Source organism: Stegostoma tigrinum, chromosome 23, assembly GCF_030684315.1.
Source record: "Stegostoma tigrinum isolate sSteTig4 chromosome 23, sSteTig4.hap1, whole genome shotgun sequence".
In the NCBI taxonomy this organism is placed as follows: domain Eukaryota; kingdom Metazoa; phylum Chordata; class Chondrichthyes; order Orectolobiformes; family Stegostomatidae; genus Stegostoma; species Stegostoma tigrinum.
In genome coordinates this window covers 21,171,319-21,186,289 of record NC_081376.1, presented here as the reverse complement: position 1 = coordinate 21,186,289, position 14,971 = coordinate 21,171,319, and the positions used below count along the sequence as shown (strand labels likewise).

The following is a 14,971-nucleotide window of genomic DNA, read 5'->3' as shown; positions in this document are numbered from 1 at the left end:
CCCAGTCAGATCGGATGCTTTCCTGTTTGTCAAATTAGTATTCTGGGGCATGTTTGCCTGACCACCATTTAGCTTCGTTTTGATTTGCCTTGTGATTTCAGATTTTGTTTTGTGCTCAGCAATTTCTCAACGGTGCCTATTTCATTGCTATTGGCGATGGAGTGCAGTACATTGACACTTCTATGGTACTGTTACTTTGCAATTTACAAAACTGAAGAGTTAAAATTGAAAAGAAAGACGATGCAAATTTGTTTTTTATTGTAAATGGAAATTGCTAGAAATACACCATTTTTGGTCAGTATTGTGAATATGTACCCTTAGAGTGTGTACTGGGAAATTAAATGCATCTTCCGACTATAAGTTGGCTCTCGCCCCTCGTTATGATACGTTCATGCTATTGGAAGGAGAAATAACCCAGTTGTGTGGGCGGTAATTGTTTATCCGGACTTAAACATAGTTAAGAAAAATCTGAAAAATTGAGGCTGACATCAAATGTTGTAAGTGTCGTAATAAACCTGAGATTATTTGATATATTTTGATATGTTTTATTGAAATATTAAATTGCATTGAGAATTTGTTTGTAGTAGTTACTAGTTAGCGTGAAATGCCTGTGGAGGTAACAAATCAATGAGAGCAGATCTGTTAACGTAGCATGTGCTTTTATGCCTATTTTGCAATTTAAGTTTCTCAATTTCCCTGGGAGAATTTGTTTCAATTATAACTGTGGATTGTGTGTTGGATATGTTGGTTCCATAACTTGAGACGAGGTCTTGTGCTGATGATTATTTTGTTAGGAAGATTGTCATGATGAAAAGCAACACAGTTATACACTTTAATGGTGGATTCTTCCTTAGGGGATGTGAAATGCACTAAATAATAGGCTTTTGCAACCTTGATGTGATTGAATATTTGTACTATTGATGGATAGACTAGTATTTCATCTGTGTCTTGAATTGATTAACCTTTTAAGGTCTGCCTTTCTGCAACGTACTGGCTGAGACGAAAGCATCTACTTGAGGTCTCAGCATGTTGGAAAATAGCAAACATGAAGGAACAATGAAGACAGAAAGCCAGAATATATATACCACTCAGGGAAAATGTTGGAAGCAGTTATTAAGAAGCTTATAGCGAGCGACTTCAAAACTCCCAATTCATTCTGGAAGAATCAGTATGATTTTGTGCAAAAGAAATCATGTTTAACTAATTTATTGCTTGTTGGCATTCTTTCAGAAAGTCATGTACCAGGACTATGATGTAGATAAAGGGGAACCTGTGGATGTATAATAAGACTTAGATTTCTGGAAAGCATTTGAGAAGGTGGCATATCAGAGATTACTCTGCAAAGTTAGATATCATGTTATATGGGGCAACACGTTAGCATAGATGGAAGATTGGTTTGCCAAGAGGAAACATTAGGGATAGATGGGTAATTTTCAATATGGCAAGATATGACAAGTTGAGTGCCACAGGGAATGGCGCTGGGGCCTCAGCTTTGAAAACTTCTCTGATTTATGTGAAGGATCCAAATATACAGTAGCTAAACTTGCTGATGACACAAAGGCAGGAAGGTAAGTTGAGAGGAGGAAATTAGGATCCTACAAAGGGATATATATAGGTTAAATGAGGGGGGGAATGACGGATGAGGTATAATTTAAGGAACTATGAACTTGTCCACTTTCCCAGAAAGAAGAGAACAGAAGCATATTATAGAGTCATAGAGCATGGAAACAGACCGTTCAATCCAACCAGTTCATATCGATCATTGCCCCAAACTAAACTAGTCCTCCCAACTGCCTGCATTGGCCCATATTCCGTCAAACATTTCTTATTCGTGTACTTATCGAAATGTTTTATAAATGTACCAACATTTGTATTGACTACTTCCACTGGAAGTTCATTCCACATATGAAGCGCACTCTGTTGTAAAATTATTTAAATAGAGATGTGGGGCATTTAACATCGTGTTCTCCCATTTTTAAGACTGAGATAGGGCGAAATCTTTTTCCCTGAAGGTCATGAACCTTGGAATTCTGTTTTCTGTAGAGATGAGTGGAAATAAGATATATGAATATTTCCTTGACTAGGAAGGGAGACAAAAATTGTCAGAGGGTAGACAAGAATGTGGAAATTGTACCAACACTGATCGTATTGAAGGCTGGTGCAGAATGGCCTATTCCTACTTCTAAGCTGCATGCAATAGACAGAACTAAGATTTCTCACGATGATTCTGATGAAAGATCTCAGTCTAGCTCCATGCAGTTGTGAATGTTGATGAAATAATTAACCAGTGAAGGAAACTCCACAAATATCTCCATTCTCAATGATGGAAGAGCCCAGTACATCAGTGCATAAGCTCAGGCTGATGTATTTGCTGCCATCTTCAGCCAGAACCACCGAATGTGATTTCTGCTTCTCTCAGCACCCCAGCAGCTTAGATGCCAGTCATTAATTTCTTTCAACACTCTCCATGGGATAACAAGGGACTGAAGGTTCTAGTTTCTACAAAGACTATGGTTCTTGAAACTTGCTAACTACTGCTGCAGTTTTGAGTACTAGGACTAGTCTCACCCCTAATCGATTTGTTTGAGAGCAACAATACTGGAATCAAGTGGCAGCTATTCAATTTTGAGTGGCATATACCCTCATGCTTCTCGGTCTTTGGCTACCTAGTGCTGACTGGGGAAGGCAGGTCAGAGGACTTTGCCATTGGACTGTTCCTAATGCTGGTTAAGATACCATTGATAGGTTCAGGTGACAGATGTTAAGAAGCTAGTTTAATCTCACTGCCTGTCTCTGTTCTGTGGCTATGTCTGTGTCCATGGAGAGACAGCACACAATGTTGGCTTGAAGCTTTCCATGCTCTGCGGTCTGTTGTGCCATATCAGCACTGGAAATCACATCTTTAAGATTTTATTGTAGTTAGTAGTGCATCTTTCACATGAGGACCTTAATTGGTTAATGATGCCAAAGGAGTATAATACTGTCATCTACCTGACAATAGGCAAAAGTTACCCACCTGTGCCCTGCCCTCGAGCAGGATAGTTCCAATCCAGCCATTTCTGCTCTTTCAGTCTACTCTCAATCATCAGCAAGTTGATGGACGGTATTTTTGACAATGCTATCACGTAGCACTTACTCAGATATAAGCTGTTACTTTGCAGTTGGTTTAGGCTGTGTCTGAGTCACTCAGCTCCTGACCTCAATACGTCCTTGATCCAAATATGGATAAGTGGCTGAACTCAAAAGGGGAGGCAAGAATCATTGTCCTTGATGTCGAGCCAGCGTTTAACATAATGTGATATCAAAGAAATCTTTCTTTTAAAAAAAAATGTTAAAATGAATGCGATTTGAGGAAACTCCTCTTTGGTTAGAGTCATACTTAGCACGAAGGGAGAGAGTTGTGGTTGTTGAGGATAATCGCCTCAGTTCCAGGACATTACAACAGGAATTCCTTAGCGTAGTGCTCCAGGCCCAAGCATCTTTATCAATGATCTTTCCTCTGTCGCACCTTAATTGGGAAGAGTATGCTGATGATGTACCCTACTGTTTCACAGACATTAGTGTGTAAAATATCAATTCGGCCACAAGATGACCACATTGCCTGATTGACTGACTGCTATATGGGACAAAAACAATTTGCACTAGTTTGTTATTAACAGAAAATGACTATTTATTGTAAATACACTTAATCCTTTCTTTTCTGTACCATTTGATAAAGTTACTAATTTGTCCTTGTGCAACTTAAACTGCAACCCTTTAAAATTCCAAATGTGCACACATACACCGTTGAAACAGATGAGATTGTTGAACACACAGCATGGATAGAAGAATACAGCCTGGGGGAAAGCACGTCTGAATATCAAATGTCAGGATCACAAGAGTGTCTCCTGTAGTTTGTTTTATTCCTGCACTAACATACTGTTCTCTAAAAAGCAAAGTTATTGTTCACTTAGATTGTTGGTCCAGTGGAGTTAAAAATTATATCTTTTAATCTTTCTTGTTTTCTTCTTTATTTTCCCACTCTTGCTGAGTTTTCTGCAACTTTCAAAGATTTGACTCTGCACTTAGCCGAGCTTGCAGATTATTTGCAAGCCTCCTATACTTCCTGTCCAGGAAGCATTGGTTTTTTAGGGTACAACTTCTCATCTAGAGTGTGGCATGGGCTACCATCCTCGGTTTGCCATATTTGAGTGGGGACAAAGAGTTCTTTTTTATTTTTTGTTAATCTTTTTGTTAATCACATCTAACTGGCTTTGACTTTACAACCATATGAACATCGGCAGCTAGATCTGATATTGCATTCGTTTGATAGTCATACACATGAAAATCACTGGAGTGTGTATATTGACCAAATGATTTTAAATTCCCAGACCCACCATCAAAAACCATTTGCATCACCTTATTTACATTTCTTATCAACAAGCACAGCATAAACTGGGATAGGTCAGGTCTTCAGCTCTTTCTCGTTAGATCTGTAGGAAAAAATGTCATGACGTATGTTTCATTGTAATATGCTATTGCAGTGTGTCAGAATGCTTGTACAAAAACATAATAAATTGCACCAGGATATTTGTTCTGTTTTTTTTTGTTTTTGTTTTGGTCAGCTAGTTCAAATATGACAAGCCATCTTTATCTTAGTTTCTTGAGAATCTTTGTAAGTTCAAAAAGTATGGCATTTGCCAGTGTTCAATATGTTGGAGTGCTGGCTCTAACATCAGCCTGACGTTGTACACCACGTTTTAAATTATTTATTTCACTCTGAAGTTAAATGGACTGGATTGCTATCTGCTCGTCAGCACATGATCTCACTTAGTGACTGAACAATGTAAATTTTATAGGTCTGGCAATTAAATGGAAAGTGTATGTATTGATCATAAATTGTCAAGTGTGCTCGAAGCAAATATTTTTGCATTTCTGAAATGTAGGTAACACCACAATGTCTGAAAGGCTAAGATGGGTTAATTCTTGGGCACCCTGCTGCATATCTGTTCAGTGATACTGGAACATTGTGTCATTCCTCAATCTATCACACAAACCGGCCTTCCATCCGTTGACTCCATCTATACTTCCTGCTGCCTTAGGAATACAACCAACATTATCAAAGACCCCATCCCACCTTGTTGCACTCTTTTTCACCATTGTCTATCGGGCCGAAGAAATAAAAGTTTGAATACACTTACAAACAAATTCCAGAACAGCTGCTTCCCAGTTGTAATCAGACTTTTGAACAGACCTCACAAAAGCTAATATTGATCTTTCCTCTGCGCCTTCTGTGTGACTGTAACACTATTCTGCACTCTGTTCTGCTACCTGATGCAATTTACATGCAGCAAGCTCCCTGTAGAGCACACAAAACAACACATTTCACTTTACCTTGGTGACAACAATGAATTAAATCAAATCAAAAAAATTGATCTTTAAGTTTATTTCCCTAAACTGTTGATTGAACTTCATTTGAAGTAATTAATTGTCTCTCTGAAAGGACAATGAGTTCAGGGTCATTACCATTTCTTGAGTCAAAGGGTTCTTCCTCTCATTTCTCCTGAATTTTATGCCGTAATCCTTTAAAGCTGAGTTCCCTAGAGCTTCTACCATCAGCTCACAGAGTCACTTTTTCTTGCTGAGCCTTATTTAAAACAGCCATAAAATTGTATACCTATATTGAATCTCTCCTCAATATTCTTTGCTTCAGTGTGTTGAAGGATGAGTATGAATCTGAGAGCTGCACTCACAAGACATGCGTTTCAGAATTTCCCATGGTCGTTGTCCATATAACTATTTATCCTTGCACTCATTTGTGGGTTTTTGCTGATCTTAACCTGGCTATCACGTGAAGCTTTAATTTATGACTGTTTCCTATCTGGAAATCAAATCAGAGGTGAGTATTGGTGAACTTCTTCCTTCTTCTTAACCCTCAAATAGCTGATTCTTAGGAAAGATTCATTGGCACTACCTTAAAGATACTTGGCCTTATAATGAGTTCAGTGTAAACTTATCAGAATGATAATTTGACTTTTGAAATTTAGTTAAAAAGACAACTCGTATCACAGTCTCCGGATGTGGGGTGGGCTATTTAGAATTGAGATGAGCAGTTTTACCCAGAGTGTGGTCAGCCTGTGGCATTCTCAGCTACAGAAAATATTTGAGGCCTGAATATTTAATATTTTCATGGATGAGTTACATATAGGTCTTTGGACTAAAATGATGAAAGGGTATGGAGAGATAGCAGGAATAGGATACTGCGTTGCAAGATCTGCCATGATCAAATTGAATGGCACAGCAGGCTGGAAAGGCTGAATAGCCTGCTCCTGCTATTTTATGTTTCTATGACAGATTGCACAGGTAATTAGGGAAATGGAACAGAGAAAAACAAAAGTATTATGCTGGTTTGGGACCCCAAGATTCTAATAGTCTAAAAGTTAGAGCCAGACTTTCAGGAGTGAATTTAGGAATTTGTCCCACAAATGGGGATGGAAAACTTTTGCATTTTCTGCATTTCTGAATTCTGTTCTTAGAAACGTTTTCCCAACTGGAGCTACCTTCTCCCTGTAGTCCTTTTTCTGTGCAAGAACATAATCCAGCAAGGTTAGGTTCTGTTATTGGTGCAGATTTCATCTTATATTACAATGCATATATGAATTGCTTTGACGTTGAAATGCTGAAGTCTCTGCAAGATTTAATACTAATGCATTGGTTTGTGGTCTTGAAAGTCAACAAAAAGAAAACAAATATTTCTTCCAAATTGAAGTTAAATGATTTCACCCATTTTGATGCAGCCCAGAAGTAGTTACATTTCACTTTAGATGGAAAAAGGTGCTGTAATATTCTGGGTTCTTGTATTTAAATATTTTGTTATGTGTATGTGTTTTTTTTGTCTCTCTAATTCATTTCCTTTTTTGCTCACAGTGTCATTCCTGACAAAGTGACAGATGTTTGAAATTCCTTTGGTTATAGCAATTAGTGCCATATCATCTGTGATTAATTTTGTTCCACGAAGGTATTATGGGATGTAGGGTAAAGATGAATATTTGGTTAGGTTGCAGATTAGCCATGTCCTCAAGCAACAGGCTTGAGCCACTGACTTACTACTGTTCCTGTTCTAACCATATGCTAACACATACTGTTTAATTCACCACCACCCCTGCTCTAGCTCATTTACACTGTCTTCTTGTTTCAGCATAGCTGCTCTTTAAAAATTCTTACTGTTGTTTTCATACCCCTCTTTAGTCTTGCCTCTTCTCATCGCCGTAACCACCTTCAGCACAATTCTGTCAGAATTCTTGTATGCGTTTGGTACCTTGTGCATCCCTGATTTTAACTGTACTGTTGACTGTTGCACTTTCAACTGCCGAGGCCCCAAGCTTTGAAATTCCCTCTGTAAACTGCTCGTCCTTTAATGCACTTGTTACATGCTTCTTTTGCCAAGTATTTGCTTTTCTATCTTAATGTCTGCTTATGTGACTCACTACTTGCTTGTTCACACTCCTGTCAGTATGTTTTACTATAATAAAGGTACTTCATAAACAAGTTGTTGATCTTGATCCCTTTGACAATTGATGCTTTGCCTGTCTACAAGGGAGTACTGAGCTGATGAATGAGATGATGATTCAGGGCTGCAGTTGGAGTTTAACTACCTTTTCAGTTTTGGTTGCTGATTTGAGACGTTTAACATTACTGCTTTGATGCATTTTAAAAGTTCACAATATGTGACAGCATCTAATTTGTTTTCTTCACCCTGTCTCCTCAGAAGAGCGCACACACTAACTGGAACATCATTGGAAAGTGTAGCCTATCCTATTTAATACATTGCTCGGACAGTTCAATTTTCCTCTTGTACCGATATTCCTTGCTAGAGACTAGTTTTCTTGAGGGCTAAGAAGCTGCTGAGATCGCTAATGGACCAATTTTGCCCATTTTAAAAAAAATGATGTGCCCGTTGGCACATTTGAAAGTACTTTGAGAAGTTTGTACACTCAAGATCCATCCATTCACTTGAACACTTAAGTCAGGGCTGGATCCAGCTCTGAGACAGTGATGGTTGACTTGGAGCTCTGACTGAGTTATAATCAGTATTTCATTTCTCAGTTACACCCAACCCTGCTCTCTCAGTTTGTGCTGAGGGGTTGGGGCAATTTTCTAGCCTGAAAATAGTGTCATGTTTGGATAAAGTTTGGGAATCTAGGATGATGTTCTGGTACAGAATTATAGGATTGCTGTTGTGTTGAAGGTAAAGTGTTTTCTCTTCAGATACAGTCTGACAACTTATTGTTTCATGTGTGATATTTCACCATTATCCCACCTGCCTGTTGCTGCAAATCAGACTATTTCACACAAAGACAAAGACACTCCAATGTGAAAATTTCCTTTTAAATGTTATTTGATAACAAACAGCACGTGTGGGCAACTAATCCCCATTTTAAAATTGGGGAGAAAGAAAGACACCTACTTCATGCATTGAGTTTCCCAATAAATTGTTTTTTTCGTAATCATGGGGCAGTTTTACCTCCGTTCCTAGTAATTAAATCCAAGAATCACTTTTTGCTAATGTTTATTTGGGTAATGTTCTGGATCAGATCCCTTGCTATTGAATGTTTCAGGGTGAAATTTGCAAAAGTAAGAAAACGGGAAAAGTCTTTTAGATGATACAGTTTGCCCTGCTGAACGAGACAGAAAAAGGCAATCTGTCTGAAATGTTCCCAAATTATCTTAGCGCTTATTAATCCAAAAAGGGCGCACTCAACTGTGTAGCTGTGGAATTCCTTCCGTACATGTTACCACATCTCCTGAAAATCTGCCTCTTTGACTAAACTATTGATCATAGAACATAGAACATAGAACAGTACAGCACAGAACAGGCCCTTCAGCCAACAATGTTGTTCCGACCATTGATCCTCATGTATGCACCCTCAAATTTCTGTGACCGTATGCATGTCCAGCAGTCTCTCAAATGACCCCAATGACCTTGCTTCCACAACTCCTGCTGGCAACGCATTCCATGCTCTCTCAACTCTCTGTGTAAAGAACCCGCCTCTGACATCCCCTCTATACTTTCCACCAACCAACTTAAAACTATGACCCCTCGTGCTAGCCATTTCTGCCCTGGGAAATAGTCTCTGGCTATCAACTCTATCTATGCCTCTCATTATCTTGTATACCTCAATTAGGTCCCCTCTCCTCCTTTTCTCCAATGAAAAGAGAGCGAGCTCAGTCAACCTCTCTTCATAAGATAAGCCCTCCAGTCCAGGCAGCATCCTGGTAAACCTCCTCTGAACCCTCTCCAAAGCATCCACATCTTTCCTATAATACGGCGACCAGAACTGGACGCAGTATTCCAAGTGCGGCCTAACCAAAGCTTTATAGAGCTGCAACAAGATCTCACGACTCTTGAACTCAATCCACCTGTTAATGAAAGCCAAACTACCATATGCTTTCTTAACAACCCCGTCCACTTGGGTGGCCATTTTAAGGGATCTATGTATCTGCACACCAAGATCCCTCTGTTCCTCCACACTGCCAAGAATCCTATCCTTAATCCTGTACTCAGCTTTCAAATTTGACCTTCCAAAATGCATCACCCCGCATTTATCCAGGTTGAACTCCATCTGCCACCTCTCAGCCCATCTCTGCATCCTGTCAATGTCCCGCTGCAGCCTACAACAGCCCTCTATACTGTCAACGACACCTCCGACCTTTGTGTCGTCTGCAAACTTGCTGGCCCATCCTTCAATCCCCTCATCCAAGTCATTAATAAAAATTACAAACAGTAGAGGCCCAAGGACAGAGCCCTGTGGAACCCCACTCACCACTGACTTCCAGGCAGAATATTTTCCTTCTACTACCACTCGCTGTCTTCTGTTGGCCAGCCAATTCTGTATCCAAGCAGCTAAGTTCCCCTGTATCCCATTCCTCCTGACCTTCTGATTGAGCCTACCATGGGGAACCTTATCAAATGCCTTACTGAAGTCCATATACACCACATCCACAGCTCGACCCTCATCAACTTTTCTAGTCACATCCTCAAAAAACTCGATAAGGTTTGTGAGGCATGACCTACCCCTCTCAAAGCCGTGTTGACTGTATTTGATCAAGCCATGCTCTTCCAGATGGTCATAAATCCTATTCCTCAGAATCCTTTCTAACACCTTGCAGACGACAGACGTGAGACTTACTGGTCTGTAATTGCCGGGGATTTCCCTATTTCCTTTCTTGAAGTGAGGAATTACATTTGCCTCTCTCCAGTCCTCAGGTACGACTCCAGTGGAGAGCGAGGATGCAAAGATCTTCGCAAGTGGCGAAGCAATTGCATTTCTCGCTTCCCAAAGCAGCCGAGGACAAATCTGGTCCGGGCCTGGCGACTTGTCAATCTTAATGTTTAACAAAATTTTCAGCACATCAGCTTCCTCTATCTCTATCCATTCCAGTATGCACATCTGCTCTTCAAAGGTCATGCTCATCATCTGCCCAGAGATTTCCATATATGGGTAAATATCGAACTTGGCTTTTTTATATTGCTGGGAATTGCCTTGGGACGTTGTGCTACATCAAAAGTGCTCCATAAATATATAGTGGAAGGAGAATGGTGGTGTGCAAACTTCATGGTACTATTCCTCCTAAATGGATGTTTGAGTCAGAGAGCTGTACAGCATGGAAACAGACCCTTCAGTCCAACTTGTCCATGCCAACCAAATATTCTAAATCAGTCTAGCCCCATTGCCAGCATTTGGCCCATATTCCTCTTAAACCCTTCCTATTCATGGACTCATTCAAATGCCTTTGAAATGCAGCAATTATATCAACTTCCACAAGTTCCTCTGGCAGCTCATTTCATACATGCACCACACTCTGCGTGGAAAAAGTTGACCCTTGTGTTCCTTTTAAATCTTTCCCCTCTCACCTTAAACCTATACCATCTAGTTTTGGACCCCCTTACCCTGGGCGGGGGGAACCTTGTCTGTTCACCCTATTCATGCCTCTCATGATTTTATAAACACCTATGAGGACATCCCCCAATGCTCCAGGGAAAATGGTCCCAGTCTGTTTAGCCTCTTCCCTATAGTTCAAACGCCCCCATCCCTGACAACATCCTTGTAAATCTTTTCTGTACCTATTCAAGTTTAACAACATCTTTTACCCAAAAGAGTTCGACTTTTACTTCATTAAGTGAGGAAGTTGTGCATTGTATTTCTTTTTTTCAACCTGTTCAGAAATTCTATGACTTGTGTCTGGGGCAGTAGGGACTGGAGCTCTGCCCCAGAGGTAGTGACAGTACCACTGTGTCCCAAGAGCCCTGAAATTGTGCATTGTAGACTGATTCCTGTGCGTGAATACTTGGCTGAGGAAATGTAGCATTATCAGAGTGAAAAACATCCTTTAGTTGCAGTGACAAGATGGATGTCTCGTCCTTTCCAGTGAGAAGAGACCAGTATATTCTTTAAAGCTTTCAAAAGCCTGCAAATGCAGAAGTGCATGCATGGGATTGGGGAAAAAGGAACAAGTAACTCTGTTCTTTCTTGTCAATAGTATATTAGCATACTGTGTAGCTTGTTCATCACTGAAAGATGATACTTGACTTCGGATAATCTATTCCATTTGTTTCCCTTATAGTTCCTTGTGACCATGTTGGATTTTCAATATGTGGTATTTTCTGCAATGTGATCACAATTCTTTTTGCTTTGCAAATTAATCTTGAACTTTGCTAAACCCTCCACCTCATTCTACCCCTGTCATGAAAATCAGATTTGTAATTATTTTGAACAAGTTTAAATCAGATATCCCATCTTTTTGGGTGTTCTGGTATTGATAAGAAGTGTCTCCTGTTCCCCTCTCATGTCTTTACTGGTTGTGGCCTTTGAATCACTCAGGAAGTCACCAACCTCAGGAAATCATGCTGCTATCTGGAAATGCAGAGTGTTAATATTATTTGAAATTTCTTAGGACTTTGCTGGTCTTAACATCTTCCTGCCCATTTTGATCATGCTTTATCTTTTCAATATTGTTGTCTTTAAAGGGACATTAGTGATGATTCTTATTTGACACTGAAGCAACTCTATATCACTGACATTTGCTAATCAAAATAGAATGCAAACTGGAGTCAAGCACTTAGTAACTCAGCCTCATCTCCAGTTGTCGATCTTGCTGTTCTCGTCCGAATCTTCTTCAGAGAATCGAGAAACTCATGCCTGTAAAATGACACTGATTAAACCAGGAAGGAGAGAATGCTGACATATAGGTCCACATACTGAGAGAGAATTGGAATTTCTTTTAAATAAATCCAATCTGCTAGCGTTTAGTTGTTTGAAATTCATCAAGTTGAGTTTGGAGTTGACATCTATTTCTGAAGTTTCCCAACTTTTTCTGTAGATATTCAATACATTTTTGTGTTCCAGCATCCTTTGTCTCCGGTGGAATATTAATTTGATTATTATTTCGGCTCCCTAATTGAATATAGTTGTGTAATTTATTGGGCCACTGTTTCTGGATTATGTTTAAATTCTGTTTGACAAGATGCAACTGTTAACTTGTAATAAGATCAGGTTTTACTTCATCATTGTAGAGGGAGGCTAATTTACCACTTAATGCTGCATACTTGCTAGAAAATGTTCAAATTATTTCTGGCTTCTAAAATTCTGTCTACGGCCACTTCCTGATTTTTCTTACTGTTGTAATCCCTTCACTTATTTTGTACTTGTCAAGTTGGAAGTCATCTGGTGGGAAAAGGAGCAATTCATTTTTGTCACCTGGTGTTGGTGTAAGTACTCCTGGATTAAATGCAGTATAGTTTAGATATAACGCTCCTGCTAATTTGTTCTAGCAAATATTTGTGAATCAGATACAGTATGTGCAAAAGGCAGCATGAATTTGCTGATATACTGAATAGCATTAATCACTTCATTATCAAGCAGAGCACAAGTTTATTTCTTCTACAATACAGCAACATTCTTTTTTAAATTTCAAATGAGCATTTCATTTTGCACTGTCTGTCTTTCAGAATTTCACTGAGTGTCCTTCGGGCCTCTTAGATGAGTGCATCCACCTGTGACAATTTAGGCAGTGTCATTTAGTTCTCTATAATTTCAGCCTAAAGGAATACAATTATGTTGGAAAGCACCTATACACTGGAATAAGACTATTTAACTTGCTGACAAACATTGGGATCCCAGTCTACAAAAATGTTCAATTTATAACTAAAGCCTCTGTCCTCCGAAAAGAAAATCTTATTTACTGCTACTTTGAGAATTTTGCATTTTTCTCATTTCTGGCCTTCAATGTCATTGATTTCCTTTGTCCCTCATAGCCATCTAATTGACTGTCCAAGCCTTGAGATCTGCAGTTCCTTTCTAAACCTCTGTCTGACCAGCTCTCTCACGCCTGCTGTCCCTCTTTGACACCCTTGGTCAGTTGTTTCCAATTTTGGCTTGGTCAAATTTGATCTGCTAATGCTCCTGAGAAACACCTTGGGGAAACTTGACTACATTAGTAAAAACTTGTATTTTATACAGGTGCTATTACCATAATACACATCACAAGGCTGTTTTAAAGCAATGATAAAAATTAAATAATGAGCAGTGATGAGATGAAGACAGGAAAGTAAAGGAAGTGGTAATAGGCAATCTTAATAGCAGTAGCAGGAATATGAGATCAGAAGGTCGTTTTGCTCATCTTGAGTGTGCTACGTTAACAAATTTATACAAATGTAAATTGATATCATGGCTCATTTTGAAGGTCAAAATGTGTGCACTACTATGCCATTCTCTTTTCCTTGTCTCTGTTTCTCTTCGTGGTTATGCCAAAATGTTAGGGGGTGATTCTCCTTTTCCTGCTGCATACTTGCTGATAACTTCTGTGATGATAGGGATATTTCCTTTGGAATCTTCATGAAGTAAGTTTTGTTTTAATCAATAACTAACAACAGTCTTTATTAAGAATAACAGGGTGTTGAGGTCAATGATCACAGCAGGCCAAGAGTCTAGGCCCGAAATGTCAAGCTTTCCTACTCCTATGATGCTGCTTGGCCTGCTGTGTTCATCCAGCTCTACAGCTTGTTATCTCAGATTCTCCAGCACCCTACTATCTCTCTAAAACGTCTTTATTAAGGAATCTGGTTGATAGATTTTGTTATTTAAAACTGGCTTCAGGTAAGATGTTTAAATGACCAATTGTTAACTGATGAAAGCATTTTTCAATTTATGACCAGTGCAGTAATGGAACTAGAGAGACAGGGCATTCCTGCAGCCTCTGTCATAACAAGGTTGATGAATAGAGTGGTTGTTGTCCATCTAGATTTTAAGTAAACATTCAACAAAGTAAAAGGCTTTTTAAAAAAATTGAACCTTATGCAATCGGAGGGTCAGTAAGCTATGGATTAAATAATTGGCTTAAAAACAGAGAATTGAAATGGTTGCTGTTCAGATTGAAAGGTGTTAGTGTGAAGAGCACAGCTTTGCTTTTTTTTTGCTACATAGCAAGTGAATCTTGGAAAACTGAACAGAACTGCAAACATTGTCAATGATAAAAAATTTGGAGCAGTGGCAAGCAGAAGATGATAGGAATTGACTGCAGTGGGACTTAGCTAGGCTCGCAGAGTATGAAAAGCTAGATAATTTCAGAAGTAAAACCTCAAAGGTGGTAATTTGGCATAAGGCACAAATAAGATTAATGAAATAAATACGTAGTTCAAGGCCCTTTGTGGGCACGGTGGGTTCCACTTCATAGGGCAGTGGCACCAGTACTAGCAAAAGTGGGATCTGTGTACTGTTGGAAGAACTTATGAACCATACTGGGACTGATGGTCTTGTGAGTTGTACAACTAGACATGTAGAGAGAGCTTTAAGCTAAAAATGAAGTGGTTAAAGGATCAATGTAGTAAACGAAGGGGTTGGGTTGAAACCAAAGAGCAAAATGGTGACATGGGACTAGAAGGTTAAATGATTCATTTGTTATAAATTGATTAACAATAATTAACACAAGTGAC

The 14,971-nt window shown here is 39.2% G+C and overlaps 1 protein-coding gene across 6 annotated transcripts in view; it reads left to right on the top strand.

Moving 5' to 3' along the window:
* Window positions 1-14,971, top strand: part of LOC125462184 (rho GTPase-activating protein 17-like) — a 122,925-nt gene that overhangs the window by 1,305 nt on the left and 106,649 nt on the right. The gene's annotated exons all lie outside the window — the stretch shown is intronic.